A 6,306-nucleotide genomic window follows, 5' to 3' on the forward strand; every position below is an offset into this window, starting at 1 on the left:
GTACAAGAACATAACTATTATAATACTGCCCCCTATGTACAAGAATAGAACTGCTATAATACTGCGCTCTATGTACAAGAATATTACTACTATAATACTGCCTCCTATGTACAAGAATATAACTACTATAATACTGCCCCCTATGTACAAGTATAGAACTACTATAATACTGCCCCATTTGTACAAGAATAGAACTACTATAATACTGCTCCCTATGTACAAGAATATAACTACTATAATCTGGCCCCTATGTACAAGAATAGAACTACTATAATACTGCCCCCTATGTACAAGAATATAACTACTATAATACTGCACCTATGTACAAATATATAACTACTATAATACTGCCCCCTATGTACAAGAATATAACTACTATAATACTGCCCCTATGTACATGAATATAACTACTATAATAGTGCCTCCTATGTACAAGAATATAACTACTATAATACTGCCTCCTATGTACAAGAATATAACTACTATAAAACTGCCTCCTATGTACAAGAATAGAACTACTATACTACTGCCCCCTATGTACAAGAATACAACTACTATAATACTGTCCCTATGTACAAGAATATAACTACTATAATACAGCTCCCTATGTACAAGAATATAACTACTATAATACTTCCTCCTATGCACAAGAATATAACTACTATAATTCTGCCCACTATGTGCTAGAACATAATTACTATAATACTGCCCCCTATGTACTAGAATATAACTACTATAATACTGCCCCCTATGTACTGGAATATAACTACTATAATACTGCCCCCTATGTACAAGACTATAACTACTGTAATACTACCCACTATGTACAAGAATATAACTACTATAATACTGCCCCATATGTACAAGAATATAACTACTGTAATACTGCCCCCTATGTACAAGAATATAACTACTATAATACTGCTCCTATGTACAGGAAAATAGTTACTATAATACTGCCTCCTATGTACAGGACTATAACTACTATAATACTGCCCACTATGTACAAGAATATAACTACTATAATACTGCCCCCTACATACAAGAATATAACTACTATAATACTGTCCCCTATGTATAAAAATATAACTACTATAATACTGCCACCTATGTACAGGAATATAACTACTATAATACAGCCTCCTATGTACAAGAATATAACTACTATAATACTGCCCCCTATGTACAAGAATATAACTACTATAATACTGCCCCTATGTACAGCACTATAACTACCATAATACTGTCCTCCTATGTACAAGAATATAACTACTATAATATTGCCCCCTATGTACAAGAATATAACTACTATAATAGTGCTCCCTATGTACAAGAATATAATTACTATAATACTGCCCCCTATGTACAAGAATAGTACTACTATAATATTGCCCCCTATGTACAAGAATACAACTACTATAATACTGCCTCCTATGTACAAGAATATAACTACTATAATACTGTCCCCTATGTACAAGAATATAACTACTATAATACTGCCCCCAATGTACAAGAATATAACTATTATATTACTGCCCCCTATGAACAAGAATATAACTACTGTAATACTGCCCCCTATGTAGAAGAATATAACTACTATAATAGTGCCTCCTATGTTCAAGATTATAACTATTATAATACTGTCTCTATGTACAAGAATATAACTACTATAATACTGCCCCTATGTACAAGAATATAACTACTATAATACTGCCCCCTATGTACAAGAATATAACTACTATAATACTGTCTCTATGTACAATAATATAACTACTATAATACTGCCTCCTATGTACAAGAATATAACTGCTATAATAGTGCCTCCTATGAACAAGAATATAACTCCTATAATACTACTGCTATATACAAGAATATAACTACTATAATACTGCCTCCTATGTACAAGAATATAACTACTATAATACTGCCCCCTATGTACAACAATATAACTACTATAATACTGCCCCCTATGTACAAGAATATAACTACTATAATAGTGCTCCCTATGTACAAGAATATAACTACTATAATACTGCCCCCTATGTACAAGAATAGTACTACTATAATATTGCCCCCTATGTACAAGAATACAACTACTATAATACTGCCTCCTATGTACAAGAATATAACTACTATAATACTGTCCCCTGTGTACAAGAATATAACTACTATAATACTGCCTCCTATGTGCAAAAATATAACTACTATAATACTGCCCCCAATGTACAAGAATATAACTATTATATTACTGCCCCCTATGAACAAGAATATAACTACTGTAATACTGCCCCCTATGTAGAAGAATATAACTACTATAATAGTGCCTCCTATGTTCAAGATTATAACTATTATAATACTGTCTCTATGTACAAGAATATAACTACTATAATACTGCCTCCTGTGTACAAGAATATAACTACTATAATACTGCTTCTATGTACAAGAATATAGCTACTATAATACTGCCCCCAATGTACAAGAATATAACTACTATAATACTGCCCCCAATGTGCAAGAATATAACTACTATAATTCTGCCTCCTATATACAAGAATATAACTACTATAATACTGCCTCCTATGTACAAGAATATAACTACTATAATACTGTCCCCCTATGTACAAGAATATAACTACTATAATACTGCCTCCTATGTACAAGAATATAACTACTATAATACTGCCCCTATATACTAAAATATAACTACTATAATACTGTTCCTATGTACAAGAATATAACTACTATAATACTGCCCCAATATACAAGAATATAACTACTATAATACTGCCCCCTATGTACAAGAATATAACTACTATAATACTGCTCCTATGTACAAGAATATAACTATTATAATACTGCCCCCTATATACAAGAATATAACTACTATAATACTCCTCCCTATGTACTAGAATATAACTACTATAATACTGCTCCTATGTACAGGAAAATAATTACTATAATACTGCTCCTATGTACAAGAATATAACTACTATAATACTGCCCCCCGTGTACAACAATAATATATGTGAGAAGCAGAAATCCGCTCTCTGCGTCTCTCTAAGTCTGGTGGGACCGTGGCTATGACTGAAGTAAGGTAAGTGTATTGGAAGTGGCCTCCTTCTGCTACGATAGGGGTGGATCACCCAAGAAGCCATTAACTGTCATCTGAAATTCATGCTCACAGTGAACTCTGCATTGTCATCCGATTGGGTCGTGCTCTTACTAGTAATTTGCATTGCATCTGCACTTAATCAGCGCTTCGCTGTTCACTAGCACGATCCTACAATGATAGCATCCGCCTTGGACGGCACCATTGACTGGCTCCATGCATGTAACGTAACAGAAGGAGCCGCTTCCAGTCTTCTTTCCTTACTTCAGTCATAGTGGCGGTCCCATAGGATGTAGAGGGATGCAGAAAACAGATTTCTGCTTCTCACGTGTTCTTTTCAACTTCGCAATTGGGATTTACTTTCTCTTACAGGGGCCACGACAAAAAAATTGAAATCCATGTTCTGGGGCCCCCAGGGGCCCGTGCTCCATAGCATCGTGTATTACACCCATGCCTTCCTATTCAAGTACACTATTGTTATATCCCTATAGGACAGCAGTAGTGAGATTCAGCGCTGATCAGTTTTTTTTCCTTGTAGTTATTTTAGAGTACGGTCATAAAATGTTGAATTTCCGCATTTTACAGTAATTTATATGAGGTCAATAAACACAACCTAAGATAACAAGAAAGTAGAAATAGCTGCACGGGGCGTAGCTGACCTGGAAACGATGTATGATAGCAACACTTTAGATGAGGTTTAGTAAACTTAAAGTAAACAGCACTGAGTATTTACAGCAGCATTTAAGTCCCCTCATGGGTGTTTAGGGGTCCTGAGTGACCCCCTCACGATGAGTCTCAAGGGTGCCATTTGTTTGCCTTCTGAAGCCTCACTGCGGAAAAGCCCTGGGAAAGCCCTTTAGTCCCGCCTCCTATCTCTCCAATTATGGGGAGATATGTAAGAGATCCCCTGTAGCTCCACCCCCCTCTCTCTCCTTACTATGGGGGATTCCAAAGCTCTTTTGCCATCTTCTCCCATTGATTCCAATAGGACAATGGGCAATATTGCAGATCTTTTTAATAGCAACTTGGAGTGAGTGAAAATATCGCAAATGAGAAGGAAATCATTGAAGATCATTGGTTTCAAAATCATGCTTTTTTATTTACTGTCACATCGCAGGAAAATCTATCGCCAGAGTGGAAAAGCCCTTAATGTTTCCTAGAGTATATCTGAACTGATCAAATTTTGCTTTGCTAAAGTTCAGGTTTTTTTTGTCGCTGCCTGGTAAGTTTTCTTATTGAATGACAACTGGAAATTAATTACATTGTGGTCATAATTTCCCAAGTGTCCCTGCACCTGCACCCCCGTGATTCTATCCAGTTTGTTGGTTAATACGTCCAGAGTGGCCCTCCCTCTAGTTGGCTCCCGTACAAGTTGGACAAGGTAGTTGTCTTTAATTGTTCTCAAGAGCTTATCCCCCCTGTGAGATTTGCAGGTTTCATCCTCCCATATTATATCCAGATAATTAAAAGCTCCCATAATAATTACTTCATTGTGTTTTGACACTTCTTCTATTTGTCTTATCAGTTTCTTCTTTTATTTTTGGTGGCCTGTAGAAAACCCCTATCAAGATTTTTTAAATCTTTCCTCCCTGTATTTCTACCCATAGAGATTCCAAGTGTTCATCTCCTACACCTATATCTTCTCATAGCCTCAGCATTAAGTAGGATTTAACATACAGACATACCCATCCCCCTTCACCCACCCTTTTCTAGTTCCCAAGGTCTCTTCTGAAGAGAATGTAACCTTGTAAATTCACCGCCCAATCATATTTTTCATCAAGCCATGTTTCTGTTATTCCTACTATATCATAGTTTTCATCAGACATACTCGCTTTCAAGCTCAACCACTTTGCTGATCAGACATCTTGCATCGTTTGCCATACAATTTATACGGTTGTGGTTACTGTTTGTATTCAATATGCTACTTACGGCCCTATTTGCTGCTCTGTCAGTTCCGTACTAACCATCCCTCGCTTGACCCCCATTTCTATTCTTATCTCTCTTGTTGCGCTATCCCCCAGTCCCTAGTTTAAACGCTCCTCCAACCTTCTATCCATCTTCTCTCTCAGCACAGCTGCACCCTCTCCATTGAGATGCAGCCCATGGAAATTCTGACAGCGGCATTTAAATGCTCCGATCCATGTTCAGGGGTCCCGCATTGCCCCCCAAGATAAGATCGTGGGTTGCTGTTTGATTGCCAAGGCAGCCGGGGGCCTTCTAAAAGGCCACCGGGGCTGCCATTGCACATTGCCTACCAAGCCATGGTGTGGCTTGATAGATTGCCTGTCAGATTGCGGCATAGTGTGATGCTATGGCATTACATCATACTGCAGGGGGACTTTAAAAAAATGTAAAAATTTATTTTAAAAAGTTTTATTAATTATTAAAAAATTATGTAGCATATTGCATAATTACGCATGTATTGGGTGCACATTTTTGGACCCCTTATAGATTCCTATGAGGCCTTTGGTGCACAAATGCACACAAAGATAGAGTAGGTTGCGTTCTATTCTCTGCGTTAATTGGTGATAAACCTGATGGCATCAGGTAGGAGCTCCCCATCAATAGAAGTAACAGAAATTGACTTCTTCAAGTGTAGCATAGGAAACCTGTACTTGACCACCTAGGCCTGGTTGATGAAGCTCCTGGAGAGCCAGAGTCCAGGTATGCTTCTGTAGAGAAATGGGAGTCACCATAGGTCACGGATGGAGGTAGTAGAAACTTTGGAGCAGACTCAGTGTCACTTTGGGTTGCCTCTTCTACTGGCACTAGGTTGCGGAGTTTCCCAGCTTTACTGGGCATGATCATCACAACTATCATACAAACATGGGTTTTGCATTCGCCTTCTTAGGCGTTCCTCAGACGAGAGCTTGGTTCTTTCTATTTCCCTACATTTCTCAGAAGACAGAGCAGGAGGAGGCTGAAATGGTCTGGAGAGCCTAGTGGTCAAACAAATTTTAATCTTTTCAGAAGAGATTTCACGTAGGCGTTCTCTGAACCCGATATCAATTCTTGAGGCCAAAGATAATAGGTTCTCCAAGGACGAGGGTAAATCTCTGACAACCAACTCACCTTTTATTTTGCCATAAAGCCCCCCTCCAACATTACTATTGTTTGCGTTGCTGATGTCACTTCCTTGTCACCAGCCCTTTATTAGGAGGAGGGGTAAGTCGCTCACATTGTGTGTGGACTGGTAA

This window comes from Eleutherodactylus coqui, chromosome 13 (assembly GCF_035609145.1).
Source record: "Eleutherodactylus coqui strain aEleCoq1 chromosome 13, aEleCoq1.hap1, whole genome shotgun sequence".
NCBI classification, from domain to species: domain Eukaryota; kingdom Metazoa; phylum Chordata; class Amphibia; order Anura; family Eleutherodactylidae; genus Eleutherodactylus; species Eleutherodactylus coqui.